The following is a 20,393-nucleotide window of genomic DNA, read 5'->3' on the forward strand; positions in this document are numbered from 1 at the left end:
TTGCATATTTAGTAATTAAAGGGGTTTTCTGTAGTTAAGAGTCGAGATTTTTAGCACTAATGAAGCCTAAAATTTTTTAAGCCATAATCTTACAGTCAATTATCATTTCACGTAAGTTCTACTTTTGCAATTTGCTCACTTTGTCAAGATCATATTAGAGGGCAGCTAAATTTTCCTCCCATTTTGTTTGACTAGATTGAATGTCATTGATTAAGAAAAGTATTTAAAATTTGAAATCCACAAATTTCCACCAAGCTAAAGACCGTATTAACTAGCTTTTCTACAAGTCCTCTAGAAATCCTCATTTCTATTGGTAAGTTTCCCTACTAATTTCCATACCTCCAATGACAACCTCCTTGCACTTTAGGAGATTCTTCCGTTGTCGTAATCGGTTTGGAGGGACTATGAATGGACAGAGATTTGTCAGGTGTAGGAGATGGAAAATTGAGTCATGGGTAGTTAAAATTGGTAACCAATTTCCAAATTGTTGATAGCAGATAATCCACATTGATATATTTAATGAGAGGACCTAATCAAAAGATTTAAAACAATGTTGTATTAATATGCAGAATAGTTTTGGTTCCTATGGTACAAAATCATAGAAATTCGGACAAATGTGGAACTTGCTAGGAGGTAAGGCGCTTCAATGTTTGTGAGAGATAGAATGCCCTTTTTTATTACCACTATTTTATGACTGAATTGTAGTACAAAGTTGCAGGGCCTATATCAATGTCTGTCATAAAATAACTTATTCAGTTATTATTCATTTCTTTTTAGCTACTAGGTTCTAGTTAGCTCAAACTATGGGTTCCAGTTAACTTAATTAATAATGTCTATTGTAATTGAATAAGAGATCTGAAGTTTGAATCCTGCCTACACCAAAAATCAATTGGTATGTCTTAGTTGGACATCATAGATTGGAACTCAAAAAAAAAAAATCTTTATCCAAATCAAGTTTTTAAACGCAACCATTATGAAATAATTACATGAGAATTAGAACATTAAAATGGAGATGGTCCCTCGTATTCTATTAGAGGACCTTTCCGAATTCTTGTTAGCAAATAATTACACGAGAAGAATATTCAAACGAAGATAGTTCCTCATATTTTATAAGAGGGCCAAGTCGTGAATCAATGAATGTAGTTGCATTTGCAATTTGAAATTTGAGACAATGCTAAAAAATTGGTGAAAATTTGGTAAAATTACCACATTAAAGGACATTACATTTGGTAAATCGAAGTAATGAATGTAGACTCTTTTTTTTTTTTCTTTTTCTTTTTTTTTATAAATAATTTCAAAGTTACAACAATCAAAAGTGAGAGATTTGAACTGTAGTTCTCCTAGTAAAGAAGATAAAGTTATACTATCAAGTTACAAAACTCTTGACAATGACAACAGGCATTAGGAATATCAAATAAAATGTTTTCTCAAATAAAATGATAGTAGTTCTCCTAGTAATGATTTTTTGAAAATTTAGTAATTAAAGGAGCTTACTACAATTAGAGTCGAGATTTTTTGCACTAGTGAAACCCAAATAGATTAAAAGCCATACTTTTACACACAATTATCATTTCACATAGGTTCCACTTTTGCAATTTGCTCACTTTATCAAGATCATATGATAGAATACAGAACACCTAAATTTGTTTGACTAGGTTGAATGTAATCGCTCTTCATCAACCAAAAAAAAAGGTTGAATGTAATCGCATAATTAATAAAAGTTTTTAAAATTTTAAAACATAGCTAGCTAATGGAAAATACTTTTGCTACATGTGATAAATATATAATTATTCTAAAAATTTTTGTTTTAGACTTTATGATAATTTTAGGGTATTAACTTATATATTATACATTGATCATATATGAAGATGCATTACAAAATCTTATAATACAACCATCTTTATGATTTTTTTTCCTGATAATTTGATAGTTACAACGGGGCAGAGGTAGGAGGGATTAGAACCATGAATGTTATGGACATACCATTAGATACATGCCAACCTATTAACCTACAAGCCTGCAACCATCTTTAAGAATTTTTATTTTAAAAAATTTTGCTGCTGATGGTTTGCCAAGACAACATGTTGATTAAAGAATTGGTATGTTTTATATCCCAGTAAACTACCCCATGCACCATAATTATTACTTAAATCACCTTATCTACTAAATTCCCATCTAAGGCAGGTTAGAAATGTTTGAGGAACATCATATGTAAGCTATTATTTATGAAAATCTCAATCCAGCAAAAACAAACAACATATTAAAAAAGAAGATCAACTTAGAAAATTTCATCATACTAATCTTTCAATATTCTTATCATTTCATCAAAAAAAATAAAAGTTAAACTGTAAGAATATGATATTGGAGGAACTTGAACAACACTACAAAAAAAGAAAAAAAAAGAAAGAAAAACAAATTTGAGTCAACAAACAATAATAGAAAGAATGATTCAAATTCTATCTCTATCTACAAATATCAGTGTCTTAATATTGACAGATAATGTATAGACTTTAAAAGCAGTATTACCTAGCTTTTCTAAAAGTCCTCTTGACAAAAGTTTTTGTGAATGTAATGAAACCCCTACCCAATTTTCTTGGTAAGTTTCCAGGTCAGTGTTAAGTCCTTCCAAACCAACTGCAACAACTCCATTAACCAATTACAATCAATGGGAAAATCCTTTTTTTTTTTTTCTTTTTTCCGTTAGCCAATCCACTTTCACCATTGTACTGAAAATTCCAAGGGGGCTAGGACCCACCACTTTGGACAATAAATCAATCATGTAAAATACGATGGATTAATTGACCCGTAAGACCATCTGTTAGGGCAACATAATTTGTAGGAGAACAAAACTTTATCAATACATTTTATGAATTCTTCTATTAAAAAAAAAAAAAGAAAACCATTTTATGAATAATAAGTTGGTACCATCATATCTCCAGTATTAATGAGTTGGCAAGCATATTTCAACTGATCTACATATAAATTAATATATTTTCATAAATAAATAAATTGGAGATTATATTGCAATATTTGAATGGTTAATGTGGAGTAATTTTGATTTTATTTTTACCCCATAATATTTGGATTTAAGTCATTTTGTTATTATGTTGTGATGAGGTATCTTTTAAGTGTTAGCCAAGTGACACTTGTTCATTCAAAATTACATCGTTTTGAACCTTATTAAATCTATGTAAGATATTATTTTGACTACATTGCAGTTTGCGGTGATGAAGAGGGGATGGAGCCATCATTGAAGTTATGAAAGATATTTCCAGTGAACCCGCCCGTACTGAATACAATTGCTAGGGCCTATGTGTTGGATTTCACATTTTGGGCCTGATGCGCATGAGATGAGGGTTATCTCTTTGATTCGGGGCATGAGATGACCATTAAAAAAAGTGGTTCACCAGCTATATTCAATAGAGAATAAAAAATGCTTCTTTTTTTCTTTTTTTTTTTGGGTGTTTTCGCAAAGTGATTCTAGCATGTTCTAGGAATTACTTAATAAAAATATTCTTTATATGAGAACAGAATGTAGCAATTGCTGCATGATTTCCAGTCTTCTGTTAAATTGCTCTGCTACCTCATTGAGATTGCTTTGGCTAGAGAATTTATTTGTAAATCAATTTTATTTGTTTGATTTCCAAATTTGAAAATTTGTTGTAACATATTCTACGTGATACGTAAAGATGCATTACAAAAGCTTATAATAAAGAAATATTTTAGATTTTTAGTTTTAGAAAATTCCGCCTAAATAAGACTTAATTATTTTAGATTGTTTTCGAATGTGACAGGAAAGGAATGCACCAAAATTCATAAATCACAATCTACCAAAGACCTATTCAAGCTGGCTTGTCTACGATTTGATTTGATTTTTTTTTTTTTTTTTTTTTTTTTTTGAGGAACATCATATATAAGAACAATTTACTAAAACCTCACTTCAGCAATGACAGGCAACGAATTTTTTTTTAAAAAAAGTGGCTAAAATAATGTTTTCGAATGTAAAGATTGTATAATTTTTTTTTCTTTCATTCCTAATTTAAAGTTCATTTTTTTATCCTTAAATTTTTTAAAGAAAATCTTCAATAGTTTAGGGATTGAAAAAAAAAAAAAAACTTTTTACAATAGTTTGGGAATTAAAAAATGAACTTCTAAAACTGAAAATCGACAAGTATAATATTTTTAATAGTTCATTAGGAGTGATAAATGAACTTTTTAAAGTTTAGAGACCCAAAACAAATTTCATACAAAATTTAGGGGCAAATAATATTATACCCAAAAAAAATTTAATAGAATAGGAAGTTTTCTTCTTATTAATCTTTGGCTAATCCCATCATTAGTTTCATTTTAAAAGAATAAATAGTGAATGAAAGAAGATAATATTAGAAGTAACATGAGGATTAATCTCATTTTCCCTCTCCCTTGGACCAAAACTTACTAATGAGATAATAGAGTAAAGTGAAAACACTACACAAAAATAATACAATTTTTAGTCATCAATCATAGACAAAATGAGCCAAATGCTATATCTCTATTTACAATTTTCAGTGCCTTAGTAATCTTGGCAGACAATATGACTAGGTTTAAGTAGAGACAAGTTTTGAGGATGTTGTAACCTTGCTTAATGTCCGTGTTCATAGATCATACTTCGCATTTGGAGGGACCAATGGATGGGCTGGAATTTGTCATCTTGAAATGTAGGAGACAGAAATTTGAGTCCTGAGGCCTTTGACACCACATTAAAACTTATTATCATTATTGAAGTAATGAATGTAGACTCTTTTTCTTTTTTTTTTAATAATTCCATAATTACATCAATCTGAAAATCAAGATTTGAACTCCAATTCTCTTAACAAAGAAGAAAAAGTTATGCCATTGTGTTACAAGACCTTTGAAAACAAAAGCAAGAATGTCAAATAAAATGTTTTTACAAAAGACTTAAACAATCTCATTTTCATTCGAACTGATATTAGTAGCGGATTTTTATTTTTTTTATTTTTTGTTTTTGTTGTTGTTGTTGTTGTAGTAGGTGACAAACACCATATCAACAAACCCTTTTAGTAATGAATTAGCATATTTAGTAATTAAAGGGTTTTGCTGTAGTTAGAGTCGAGATGTTTTTCACTAATGAAGCCTAAAATTTTCTAAGCCATACTTTCACTCTCAATTTTCCACCCAGCTAAAGATTGTATTAACTAGCTTTTCTACATGTCCTCTTGACAAAAGTTGGTGAATGTACTGTAATCCCTGCTCAATTTTCTTGGTAAGTTTCCCTGTCAATTCTCATCCTCTCGGCCTTATGTCAATTTGCACTTCAGGAGATTCTTCCGTTGTCGTAGTTGGTGGGGTTTGGCCTTGGAGGATCAATGAAAGGACTGAAATTTGTTTTTAAGCCATAATTTCACACTCAATTATCATTTCATGTAAGTTCCACTTTGGAAATTTGCTCACTTTGTCAAGATCATAATAGAAAGCAGTTAAATTTTCCACCCATTTTGTTTGATCAGGTTGAATGTAATCGATTAATAAAAGTATTTAAAATTTGAAATCCTCAATTTTCCACCCAACTAAAGACCATATTAACTAGCTTTTCTTGGTAAGTTTCATTTTCCCTCTCGGCCTTATATCCATACCATACATGAAAAGCTCCTTTGCCTAATTAGTGACCGTGAATGAGCAGAAATTTGTTGAGTATTAGAGATGGAAAATTGAGTCATGGGTACTTAAATTGGTAACCAATTTCCAAATTACTGATAGCAGATAATTACATGAGAAACAAAGCTTTTAAGGAAAATAGGCCTCCATATTTAATGAGAGGACCTAATCAAAACAATGTTGTACTAATTTGCGAATAATTTTTGTTCCAATGGTACAAAATCACAGAAACAAGGAGAATTTAGAACAGTTATCAACTATCAACACATTCTACCATCAATCCTAAGTGTTTAAACCAAATACCGACTAGTCCAATGTGCGACGCTTAGACTTTAGAGTGAGTAGCAATTCCGAGAAAGCATAGACTATGCATGTCTATCAACACATTCTACCATAAATTCCAAGTGTTTAAATTAAATCATAAACATTCTTACCCCATTAAAGAAGCAAAAGAGAATATGACATATCAAAAGCAAAATTGCAACGTGAATAACACTTAACAACTGTAACACGCCTTGGTAGTTAGATTAAGACTCTAAGAGTCAATACATTCTACTATCAATTATAAGTGTTTAAACTAAATCATAAAAATTCTTGCCCCACCTCTAGCGTAAGAGAATAAATATATCAAAAGAAAAATTGTACGTGAATAACACTTATCAAATTTAACACGCTTTGGTAGTTGAATTAAGATTCTTCAAAGTTTGAAAAGTGATTCCCAAATGTAATTTCTAAAATTTTCTTTACCCACAATAAAATAAGTAGGGGTGTCCATGAGTCAGTTGGAGTCAAGTTTACGGTCAAACCACCACTTAACGTGATCAACTCGGGTTTAGGATTGTGCCACGACTACACTATTTTGGCAATCAAATTAGTTTGAACTTGAAACCATTGGATCTAGTTGAGATATCATTGATCATGGCAAATCTATTACTTCCTATGGAGATTTGATTAATCTTGCTAGATTTTATGAATTCTTCTATTTCTTTAAAAAAAATTATGAATAATTAAAAAAAAAAAAACAAAACAAAATTGGTGCCACCAAAATTGTCAAAATTGGGATTCTATGTAGAATTGTAGAGTGGGATCGTGAATCGTAAGATCGAATCGTAAATCTTAAGATCCTATATATTTTCAGATTTAAAGCAAAAAACATATTGATAATAACTTTGTATGTTGAATAATCAAGTAAATTTTGAATTTATCCATTAAAAAAAAAAAAAAAAAAGCAACAACAACAACAAAGATTTGCATCATATTATGCAATTTGCATGTCATACATCGCTATGTCTATACTAATGGAACAAATATATTTAAGTTTTGACCCAATGTACCTAAAAAGTTCAACAAATGTTTAATTAGCAACCAAATACCAAAATATTTATCAACACATATGGAAATATTTTCCAAGTTCCAAGTTTAAAATCCAAAATAAGTTATCAAATGGTAACTAGCTAACTAAAATATGAAATCCAAAAGCAAGATGAATATTAAAGGTGGAGTGAACATTTAATTATTCTCAATCTAGGATTCTTATAACCACCATCCTAATCACCATAATCTAGTTCATCATCTATGCAGATATTGCATATTTTTATACTAGAGCTGCAAAAAAGATCGAGATACAACTTCCCACTCAACTATTTAAGTTGTACCACTCAACAATAATTATAGATCATGTTCAAAAAAATCAATCAATCAGTATGCAAATACAAGCATACTAATAAAATTATATATAAGAAAAACATTTTTGTAATATTAGAACAAAAATTAGTATATTAATCAAACAAATTTAATAACAATATAGCTTAAAAGGTAGCAAAGCCAATATAAAATTTTCATTTAGAAATGATGAAGCATTCTTTCATTTTGATTACAAGTGAACTAGAAAGTAGATAACATTTGCTTAGGTTAACATAATTATGTAAAATAAATAAATAAAAAGTCATACCATCACAACATAGAAAAATAAAAACTCTTAAAGCTTCATCAAAACCAAAAATTTATCCCTTAAAAAAAATAAAAATAAAAATAAAAAACTGATGTTTTGATAGGATCAGTAGAATCGATAGGATCCCATACAATCCTATATGATCCTATAAATGATCCTACCATTTTTACAATCCTAGTGCGATTCTAAATATTTTGGTGAGGTGGAATCATAAAATCATGCGATCTTGCAATTCACATTGCGATTTTGACAACCATGGATACCATTATCTCTTTAATATTGATAAGTTGGCAAGCATATTTCTACTGATCTATGTATAAATTAATATATTTTCATAAATAATAAATTGGAGATTATATTGCAAAATTTGCATAGTTCATGTTTGGGATAATTTTGATTTTCTACCTTAATTTTTGGATTATAGTAATATAGTTATGTCATTATTATGTTGTGATGAGGTATTTGTTGTAGTTATTATTTTCCAAAGTAATGGGTCCTAGCCCGCTTGGAATTTTCAGTGCGATGGTGAAAGTGGATAGGCCAACGAGGAAAAGGCCTTTTCCTATTGATTGTAATTGGTTAATGGAGCTGTTGGGAGTTGATTTGGAATGACTTAACACTAAAATGTCCACCGTATTCATTGGTTTTGATCTAAGACTTATTTCCAAAAAGTTGAAGTAGACTATTTTAATTCAGGAAGAAAAAACACATCGAAAGATAGATGAAGTCAAATATCCTTATAACTTTTGTTTACTAGACCTCCTAGAAAAGCAAGTCAAGGGGTCATATATATAAAAGTTGTGTTTACTAGACTTTCTAAAACAGCAAGTCAATGGAGGGCATATTAGTCATTTACAGTTCTCCAAGAAGAGTTTTATTTATCAACTTTATAATGAATATATTAAGGGAATAAATAAATGTTTTACAATTACTATTTTGAATGTTTGGCTCGATGTTTGTTCATCTAAAATTACTTTGTTTTAAATTCTATTAAACCCATGTAAGATATTATTTTAACTACATTGCAATGTACGGTGATGTAGAGGGGGATGAAGCCAACATTGAAGTCATGGAAGATGTTTCCAGTGAGCTCGCCCGCACTGAATACTATTGGTAAATCTTTTGCTCAATCTGATGTCTGATTTCTTGACTTAAAACTTTCTATGGAAGAAGTGTTTGGTGAGAGAGGTTGCAACCTTATGGAAGAGACATGGGAAGCATTAGTTTAGGAGGGTGCAAGCTCACACGCTAGGCTGTGATTTAAAAGACACAGCTGCTAAATTACATTATAAAATCATTTTTTGTAACATATTGTACGTGGTACATAAAGATGCATTACAAAAGCTTATAATAAAGCAATATTTTAGATTTTTAGTCTTAAAAAAATTCCGCCTAAATAAGACTTAATTATTTTAGATTGCTTTCGAGTGTGACAGTAATGCACCAAAATTCGTAAATCACATTCTACCAAGACCTATTCAAGCTAGCTTGTCTACGAATTATTTATTTATTTTTTCTTTTGGAGGAACATCATATATAAGAACAATTTACGAAAACCTCACTTCAGCAATAACAGGCAAAGAATTAAACAAAAAAAAAGGCAAAAATAATATTTTCAAATGTAAAGATTGTATAATTTTTTTTTTCATTCCTAAACTTTAAAAAGTTCACTTTTCATCCTTAAATTTTTTTTTTAAAAAAGAATTAATAGTTTAGGGATGAAAAAAAAAAAAAACACTTTTTACAATAGTTTGGGAATTAAAAAATGTACTTCTAAAACTCAAAATTCAGAAGTATAATATTTTTAATAATTTATTAGGAGCGACAAATGAAATTTTTAAAGTTTTGGGACCAAAAACAAAATTCATACAAAATTTAGGGACAAAAATGATATTTGAGCCAAAAAAAATTTAATAGAATAGGAAGTTTTCTTCTTATTAATCTTTGGCTAATCCCATCATTAGTTTCATTTTAAAAGAATAAATAGTGAGTGAAAAAAGATAATATTAGAAGTAACATGAGGATTAATCTCATTTTCCCTCTCCCTTGGACCAAAACTTACTTGTGAGACAATGAAGTAAAGTGAAAACACTACACAAAAATAATACAATTTTTAGTCATCAACCATAGACAAAATGAGTCAAATGCTATATCTCTACTTACAACCATGGTAATTTGACCCTTCCAACGATTTTTCAATGCCTAGCACCTACCAAACGCCTGCTCTTTTCAATGCCTTGATAATCTTGGCAGACAATATATTGACTTAGTCTAAGTAAAAACAAATGTTTTGAGGATGTTGTAACCTTGCTTTATTTTCTTGGTAAGTTCCTCCTTTGTTAATCTTCTTGCTCTCTCTTTGTCCTTGTTCATAGATCATACTTCTTCTTTGGAGGGACCAATGGATGGGCTAGAATTTGTCATCTTGAAGTGTAGGAGATAGAAATTTGAGTCTTGACGCCTTTGACACCACGTTAATACTTATTATCATTTGGTAAATCGAAGTAATGAATATAAACTCTATTTTCTTATCTTTTTTTTCTTTTTTCCTTTTTTTTTTTTCTTTTCAATAAATCTGTTTGTTTTTAGACCCTTTAAAACACAATTGGATTAACCTAGTTAATTAGCCAAGTGATTACTTAGTCCAAATTTCAGATCTAGGTTAACACAATCATATAGTCATATCAATGTAAAATGCGGAAAATAAAGAACACAAAGATATGATGACCCAAGAAAACCAAACCGATAAAAAACCTGGGGAGGATTTAACCTAGCTATCCTCAAGGTAAACCAACAAAACCACTATGAAAGAATTGAAGTTTATACAATAGCGACTTTGACCACTAACATCCTATTGCTACCTCGAGTAGGAAACTTACTACCACGACCTCATGATAGCTCTAAGTCCACGGACTACTTCTTTCTTTGATTCCCAGCAAGTACAAGCACTCTCGCTTGTATATTTTTAAGATCTTTAGTGCAGCAACTGAATGATCATCAAGCTCTCAATGAAATCTCCTTCTTGATAATCCTAAGCATGTGTGAAGGTAACCACCTCTCAGATCTCACAAGAGATTCACACACACAGCAAATAGAGCAACAACAAAAACGTGGCTAGGGTTTCCATTTTATACCTAGGGAAAAACAGAAAACCCTACACGTCATATGGGCTTAGGGTTGAGTTAGAAATTCTGTAGAAAAAACATTCTGCCTGACTTTCGATCGGTTGAATCTAATTCTCGATCGATCGAGCGAGACCGAATTGCACAATGAATTTTGCAGCAGCTTGATTCCAACTTTACATAAAACACATACTTTGAGCAAGTCTAAAACAAGACTAAAAACCTGTTTTGATCATGGTTTACCAACAATACAAATTAGAGTTCTAATAAATTAGTTCCTAAGTACTTAGAACCTAACAAACTCCCCCTTTGGCAATCCGTGACAAAGCACAAACACAATGCTCAAAGTTACAAGTAAAAGTCCTTTACAAAAATAATGCCCATTACAAAATAATACAACCTAACTACTATCCATCAGTTGCAAGTGTAGATAGCAACCAACTAAATCAACCTGTATATTTCCTAAAATACTCAACAAACGCATAAAACGCATGTGTGGAAAATACAAGTAAACAAAAATAAATTCTTGATTTCACATAGCACACAATAAAGACATATATCATGAATAACTCATAAATATAAATCAATAAGCAATGTGAAACAAGAAACATAGTATCTCCCCCTACCAAAAACAAACATAGTATCTCCCCCTAAGTTAGATACATCAAAAAGTTTTTATATTCTCCCCCTTTCAAAAACAATTACAACTCCTTCTAAACAAAGCAAACAGGATTCCCACATTTCAACTATTTATCCCCCTTTTTGTCATGTATTGACAAAGACAACTCATACAAAGAGTAAATAGACAACATACGCAACAAAAGTCAAGAGAAAATAGAGAATTAAGGGAATACAAAACAATTTAACTCTATAGAAAATAGAGACAACTCCCCCTATGAAGAGCAAAGGTTAAAAACAAACTTCTCCCCTAATAAAAATAGGAAAAACACAAGTTTTGGGAAAAACAGTTTTGGGGAAAATTTAGGAGGTAGGGAAAATAAAAAGACACAAACCAAACTTAAAAACTAAATTGAGGATACACATGAAGAAAAATATTCTCTCTTTCAATCAAACATAACACTATGTGACCCATAAACAGTTGCATGAGTAGAGAAAATATTTGCACATTGATTATCTATCATATCTCTTAAGAAAAATATTTTATGCAGTTCACACATAAAAATAGCATATACTAAAAAGTGCACAACTCAAAAATTAATCAATCAATTTTTAAATCAAGTTGAATACCCAATTTAGCAAAGTGTATGCATGGTATGTGTGAAAACAATGAGAGATATGACTGCAAAACTACAAGATAGATATAGAAAACAATGCAATGCATGTGAATCCTAAACATAAATGATGCATGAAAAAAATTTGGTCAAATATTTAAAAACTGAAAATTTTCAATTTCGATCGATCGAGCATCGATCAAATGCCAATCGAGTCAGGTAGATTCAAATCAAAAAATTTTATCACAATTTCGATCGGTCGAGAAACAACTTTAATCGATCGAAAATCTGGAAAAGTGAAATTTTGAAAAACAGAGCAAGTTAATGCAGAAACTCCTTAAAGCACATTATTTTATGAATAAAATGCATGAGTATGAGATGAAATGTTTTTCAAAAATACTTGTATTCAACCCAGATCTTCCAAAAACATATTTTTAAATCAATTTGTCCTCAACAACTGAAACATTAAACATATTTTGCATTAAAATCAAGGAACATATAATCTTGTGTTAAGTTCTAAGTACTTAGGAACTAATGTATTAGAACTCTAATGTGTATTATTAGCAAACCATGATCAAAACAGGTTGTTTAGTTTTGTTTAGACTTGCTCAAAGTTGTGTCTTTTATGTAAAGTTGGAATCGAGCTGTTGCAGAATTAAGTGTGCATTTCGGCCTGGCTCGATTGATCGAAGCTTAGACTCGATCGATCGAATCTCGGGCAGAATGTTTTTTCTGCAGAATTTTTCCAACTCAGCCCTAGCCTATTAAAACGTGTAAGGTTTTATGTTTTGCCTTAAGTATAAAAGGCAAATGTGTGTGAATCTCTTGTGAGATCTAGAAGTGGTTGCCTTCATACATGCTTAGGATTGTCAAGAAGGAAATTTGATTGAGAGCTTGATGATCATTCAGTTGCTGCACTAAGGAGCTTAAAGAAACACAAGTGGGTGTGCTTGTACTTGCTAGAGAATCCAAGAAAGAAGGAGTCCGTGGTCTCAGAGCTTGCACGTGGTCGTATCAATAAATTTCTACTGGTGAATAATAATAGGATGTTAGTGGTCTAAGTCCTATTGTAAAACTTTGATTCTTTCATAGTGGATTCAGGTTTACCTTGAAGATAGCTAGGTTAAATCCTCCCCAGGTTTTTACCGGTGTGGTTTCCTGGGTCATCATATCATTGTGTTATTTATATTTCTGTTGCTATGCATGATATGATTGTTTGATTGTGATAACTTAGATTGGACTAAGTAATAACTTGGCTAATTAACTAGATTAATCCAATTGTGTTTCAAAGGGTCTAAAAACATATATCTTGGATGGCTACAACAAGATCACACACATTAACATGTACAAAGTTTAGCAAAGAGTAACTTACGTAGTGTGTGCAACTAGCAAAAACTTGAGATACATGTGAGGTGATATGTGAATAGCAATTGATCACAATTTCTACAAAATTCATCACATAAAATTTGAAAGAGACTATCACCTAAAGAGTTACATCATATAACTCCCACATCTCCTAGAAAATAAGCTTGCAATCATGTAAGTTTCTTGATTTGCCTCATATTGTACACACCAATTTTTATTTGATCAGAAACTTATTAAAATAGCCGGGATAATGTATACACCAATTTTATTTGTTTGATTTAACATTAAGTCCAATAATGTACACACCAATTTTAACACTTAAACCGAGGCTACACCTTATGTTCTTTTTGTGCATGTGTTATACTTTCTTGAGTACAAAATCTTACGATATGCGCTAAGGTGTTCATGATTGGCTAGTAAACAGTGGTGAGATGATTATTTATGTTTTTCTCAAAAAGTTCAAGTCCGACAATCAAAAGCATGTGACTTCAAGATCAAGATTATGTGATCAAAAATTATAAACATTGTCCCACACAACATGCACTACAAGGCTTCAACTAGTAAAGTGCAATAAAAGAAGTTCCTCCAAGCTAAACAAGGTACATAAACATGTTATGTAAAGATAATATAGTGAATCCTTGATTATAAATCCAAGATGTGAAATACAAAACACAAAAATCTTTTTGGTAAAAAAAATTATGACCAAAAACAAAAAGCACACTTTATGCTAAATGAACAATACAAATGCAATACATGACAGTGCTTAACTAAACTATAGAGGGTACACAAATAAGAAATATCAATTTCTTAATTAATCCTTGAGTACATGTACAAATTAGTACATATTCACACAAAATCAGAAATAGCTTAGCACTTATATAACACATACTATTCAAGTTTCTCCACAATGTCAAGCATGTTCAAAATCAAGAGAGAGATATTATAACTCACGTAATCCTCAAGAAAAATAAAACAAGACACAAAATAAAATATTTTTGTCTTTTTGAAAATTTTCAATGTTTTTGGATTTTTTGAATAATCAAAACAACCTAAGAAAAAATAAAAGAACCAAAAACTAAAAGAAAACTTGTCCACAATTAATTGAAAGAATTAAATTAGGGACAAGTCTGCAACACTTACCTTAAAGAATCTTTTCTCACCCATGTAGCACGAGTCTTCGGCTTTGTAGGTGAAAATCCATGTGAAGCAGAATGTATTTGAGGGATTACACCAATCTTCTGAGAATGACTCAAATATTTCAAATTCCTTTCACAAGCCAACAAGCTTAAACTTTTCAGAAGAATATAAAACAATTTATATGAACTTATGGCAGGAGAAATATCATCACAAATCCTAAACTATAACACAAAATGCTTAAATTTCAATTTATGACAATTAGGACGAATGTAGGGATGGCAATTTTCCCTGTCCCGCTTGACCCGCCCCTCCTCGCTTTGCCCTGTGCAGATTTTCCCCGCCCCGCAAAGGTGGTGGGGCGGAGATGGGGCAAGATTTTAGACCCACACCATGGGGCGGGGCACTTTTTAGACCCACACCGTCCCGCCCCACCCCACCCCGCATTAATAAGGATTAAAAAATAATTTTTTCATACCCTAAAACTCTACTATTTAAACAAAAATATCATTAGTTTATTTTATTCTACCTAAGGTGACTCTACCTCTTTTTTCTCTTTAGCAAAGTTGGAAATAAGGTACCAATTTTAACTTTTTTTTTTTTTGTCTTTATTATAAACAAATTTATATACTATTGAATCACTAGTTTCATTCATGATTCATACATCTTTCTCAACTTACTTTTCATCATGAACATAATATAATTTTTTTTTAATGAGGTACGGGTCTGAGGCTCTAAATATTTGTGTCTGTATCATTGTTTTTGTAATTTTGTGTGGGCATTTGGTTGCTTAACAACACTGCTTCTTTATGCCTGTCAAAATCCATATCTATTTTACAAGCTGTGTTTTTGTTTTTTAATTTTTGGAGAACGAGATGATGAGGAATATGTTTCCCTATTTGTTTGATTGCAGATATGAAGGCATCAATCATGTACTGGCTCTAGCTGATCTTTCTCGTTCTCCACACAAAAATTATATACAATTTAATTTAGTTTTTTGTATTTTTATTAAAAAAACATAAGGCGCAGGTTTGAGATTTTGTCCCATTCTCTATGAAATAGTCACAAAATGGGAGGAATTAAATAATGCACACTATTTAGTATAAAGGAGATTTGTTTTAGTGTTTTTTAGGCCAATGAAATATAAACATTTAGATAACATTATTTAATTTTTGCAGAAAATTAGTTTGAATTTGATAGGATAAATTTATTTATAATTTCAAGTAGATTTTTATTATTGAAACATGTCATTTTATTTGAAAAAATAGTAATAGTTGTTGGGAAAATTAACAAGAAATAAAGTTTAATGGTGTAGGGCGGGGCTTCGCGGGTCTTCACGGGGCCTTAAAGGGCGGAGATGGGGCAAGAAATTTTCCCCGTCATGTGGGGCGGGGCGGGGATGGGGCAAGAAAAATCCATGCGGGGCGGGGGTGAAGATCTCATCCTTCGGCCCCGCCCCACCCCATTGCCATCCCTAGACGAATGTGACCGGAAACACCACAAAAGTGACAAACAGGAACAAATTTAGAAACATCAGTATTCCTAACAACAAATCTAGTCTCAAATTTTGGTTTTTACCTCAACAAAGAACAATTTGGTCTAATATGACCAACAACACCATAAAGGTGACAGGTAGGCACAAAAATAGATTTATTATGGTATCTAACAGTAGGTTTAGACTTAGGTTTAAAAACTTCAGCATCTACATTAGAACTTTTACTTTTGTCTAACCTAGCAAAATAAGCTTTTTCTTTATTATTCCTCTTAAAAGGAGGAATATAAATTTTTTCAGTTTTAGGCTTAAGAGAAATAGAAACACTTCTGTATCAACAGTAGGCTTGGTACTAGTCAAATTTTCAATTTTTGCTTTAGATTCAACTAACTCTTGTTCCAAGCTTTTCATCTTTTCATCTTGAGAGGAAATTTGATTTCTCAAAAATTCATTCTTTTTATTAGATTCATCTAATCTAACAACCAATTCCTCTTTTTCAAGATTAGCCAATTTTAACTCTTCCTTGAATTTCTTAGTAATTTTCATAGATTTCAATAATTCCTTACGAAAAGTTTCACAGACATCAATAAAATCAATAGAAGCATAAGCAAAAACATGATCAGAAAGACACTTCAAATTATCCATGACTACAAGGGTCAAGGATTAGCTCTTAGATCAAAAGATCTAAAACAAAAGAGCTACCCGCTCTAATACCACTTGTTTGTTTTTAGACCCCTTAAAACACAATTGGATTAACCTAGTTAATTAGCCAAGTGATTACTTAGTCCAAATTTCAGATCTAGGTTAATACAATCATATAATCATATCAATGTAAAGTGTGGAAAATAAAGAACACGAAGATATGATGACCCAGGAAAACCAAACCGATAAAAAATTTGGGGAGAATTTAACCTAGCTATCCTCAAGGTAAACCAGCAAAACCACTATGAAAGAATTGAAGTTTATATAATAGCGACTTAGACCACTAACATCCTATTGCTACCTCGAGTAGGAAACTTACTACCACGACCCCATGATAGCTCCAAGTCCACGGACTATTTCTTTATTTGATTCTTAGCAAGTACGAGCACTTCCGCTTGTGTATCTTTAAGCTCTTTAGTGTAGCAACTGAATGATCATAAAGCTCTCAATGAAATCTCCTTCTTGATAATCCTAAGCATGTGTGAAGGCAACCACCACTCAGATCTTACAAGAGATTCACACACAGCAAATAGAGCAACCACAAAAACGTGGCTAGGGTTTCCCTTTTATACCTAGGGCAATACATAAAACCCTACACGTCATATGAGCTTAGGGCTGAGTTGGAAATTCTACAAAAAAAATATTCTGCTCGACTTTCAATCGGTCGAGTCTAATTCTCATCGATCGAGCCAGACCGAATTGCACAATGAATTCTGCAGCAGCTTGATTCCAACTTTACATAAAACACATACTTTGAACAAGTCTAAAATAAGACTAAAAACCTGTTTTGATCATGGTTTACCAACAATACAAATTAGAATTCTAATACATTAGTTCCTAAGTACTTCGAACCTAACAAAATCAATAGTTACAATAATTGGAGAATTTGAACTCTGGTTCTCCTAATAAAGAAGAAAAAGTTATGCCACCGTGTTATAGGACCTTTGACAACAAAAGCAGGAATGTCAAATAAAATGTTTTTACAAAAGACTTAAAAATATCTTCTTTTGTTTTTTTTTTTTTTTTTTGAGAAGAATATCGTTTTCATTTGAAGTGATATTAGTAGTGGATTTTTTTTTTGGAAGGCGACAAACGCCATATCAACAAACCCTTTTAGTAATGAATTTGCATATTTAGTAATTAAAGGGATTTGCTGCAGTTAGAGTCGAGATTTTTGTAATGAAGCCTAAAATTTTTAAGCCATACTTTCACACTCAATTTTCCACCAAGCTAAAGACTGTATTAACTAGCTTTTCTACATGTCAGCTTGACAAAAGTTGGTGAATTTACTGTAACCCCTGCTCAATTTTCTTGGTAAGTTTCTCTGTCAATTTTCACCCTCTCGGCACTTTAGGAGATTCTTCCGTTGTAGTAGTTGGTGGGGTTTGGACTTTGGAGCATCTATATGAAAGGACTGAAATTTGTTTTTAAGCCATAATTTCACACTCAATTATCATTTCACGTAAGTTCCACTTCGGAATTTTGCTCACTTTGTCAAGATCATAATAGAGAGCAGTTCAATTTTCCACCCATTTTGTTTGACCAGGTTGAATGTAATTGATTAATGAAAGTATTTAAAATTTGAAATCCTCAATTTTCCACCCATTTTGTTTCCTTCTCTCTCGGCCTTATATCCGTACCATACATGACAAGCTACTTTCCCTAATCAGTGACCATGAATGAGCTGAAATTTGATGAGTATGGAGATGGAAAATTGAGCCATGGGTACTTAAATTGGTAACCAATTTCCAAATTACTGATAGCAGATAATTACATGAGAAACAGAGCTTTTAAAGGAAAATGGGCCTCCATATTTAATGAGAGGACCTAATCTTTTTTTTTTTTTTTTTTGAGAAAGGAGAGGACCTAATCAAAACAATGTTGTACTTATTTGCGAATAATTTTTATTCCAATGGTACAAAATCACAGAAACAAAGAGAATTTACAACACTTATCAACTATCAACACATTCTACCATCAATTCTAAGTGTTTAAACTAAATACCGAATAGTCCAATCTGCGACGTTTAGGCTTTAGAGTGAGTAGCAATTCCGAGAAAGCATAGACTATGCATGTCTATCAACACATTCCACCATAAATTCCATGTGTTTAAACTAAATACCGAATAGTCCAATTAATCTGCGACGCTTAGACTTTAGAGTGAGTAGCAATTCCAAGAAAGAATAGACTATGCATGTCTATCAACACATTCTACCATAAACATTCTTACCCCATTAAAGAAGCAAAAGAGAATATGACATATCAAAAGCAAAATTGCAACGTGAATAACACTTATCAACTGTAACACGCTTTGGTAGTTAGATTCAGACTCTAGAGTCAACACATTCTACTATCAATTATAAGTGTTTAAACTAAATCATAAAAATTCTTTGCCCCACCTCAAGCAAAAGAGAATAAATATATGAAAAGTAAAATTGCACGTGAATAACACTTATCAAATTTAACATGCTTTGGTAGTTGAATTAAGATTCTTCAGAGTTTTAAAAAGTGATTCCCAAATGTAATTTCAAAAAAAAAAATTTATCCACAATAAAATAAATAGGGGTGTCCATGGGTCAGTTGGGGTCAAGTTTAGGGTCAAACTGCCACTTAACATGATCAACTCAGGTTTAGGATTGTGCCATGACTACACTATTTTGGCAATCAAATTAGTCTGTACTCGAAACCATTGGATCTAGTTGAGATATCGTTGATCATGGCAAAGCTATTACTTCCGGTGGAGATTTGATTAATCTTGTTAGATTTAGCTAAGATCTTGTTGGATCTAGTTGAGATCTCATAAAATGTGGTCAAGATCTCATCGGATCTAGCTGTATTCTCGCCACATCTGGCAAAGATCCAACATATCGAAAGGTCAAGATGACAAATGGTAGAAAATGGTGAAGTCTAACAATGGTAATCGATCAAATCAGTTGGAGTCTGAATTTATTACAATGACCCGCCACTCGACTTGTGGTTGTTGGATTTTCTTGGCAAAGACACTCCATTAACCGCTACCTTGGTTGAATCGATCAAACTTTGGTTCAGACCCCTTTAGATCATATGATTTTGTCAAGTTTGAGTCATGATTGGACACAACTAGAAATAAGTGAAATAAAATTTTCCAAATCATCATTATAAATAAAATAAAATGGAGAAAATGAATACATATGATGAATTCTAACAAATCTATTAAGGAATTATAGCCGACTCTGAAATTTTGGGATTAAGACTTTTTTATTATTTCTGTTGTATCATAGAACTCAAAATGATACTAGCCAAACATTTATTTATATCTGTAATGTATTCATTTTGTAGTTGATAAATAAAAATCTTCTTTGAAAATATTAAATGACTAAATTGTTTTTTCTAGAAGGGTCCAGTTAATGGGTACCCTTAAGGCATTTGATAATAAATTATTTTAGGAAAGTTTTGATGCTAATTTTATGAGAAATACAAAAAAAAAAACTGTCTTTTTTGTTCTTCATAAAAAGTTTTTAAAAATATTTCCTAAACTAATGCCCTTAAAACATTCGTTAACTTTTCTATTTCTAAAAATTCTAGTAAGCAAAAGTCTTAAGGATATATTTAACCCCTTGACTTGCTTTTCTAGAAAGTCTGGTCTACAAAAGTTTTAAGGATATATATAGTCTAGCCCTATTTTCTCTGAATTAAAATAGTCTAATTAAATCAAAACTAATGAATATGGTGAGAAACTTATTATGATAATAATAATAATA

The 20,393-nt window shown here is 31.3% G+C and overlaps 2 protein-coding genes and 1 pseudogene across 2 annotated transcripts in view; 1 reads left to right on the forward strand and 2 right to left on the reverse strand.

The window, feature by feature from the left end:
* LOC126718937 (xylan glycosyltransferase MUCI21-like) overlaps nucleotides 1-20,393 on the reverse strand; it is a 63,104-nt gene that overhangs the window by 15,190 nt on the left and 27,521 nt on the right. The window lies entirely within an intron of this gene.
* Nucleotides 1-20,393, reverse strand: part of LOC126718936 (receptor-like protein 53) — a 78,871-nt gene that overhangs the window by 8,191 nt on the left and 50,287 nt on the right. The window lies entirely within an intron of this gene.
* On the forward strand, nucleotides 15,328-15,414 carry LOC126720102 (small nucleolar RNA Z102/R77; annotated as a pseudogene).

This window comes from Quercus robur, chromosome 3, assembly GCF_932294415.1.
Source record: "Quercus robur chromosome 3, dhQueRobu3.1, whole genome shotgun sequence".
Lineage (NCBI taxonomy): Eukaryota > Viridiplantae > Streptophyta > Magnoliopsida > Fagales > Fagaceae > Quercus > Quercus robur.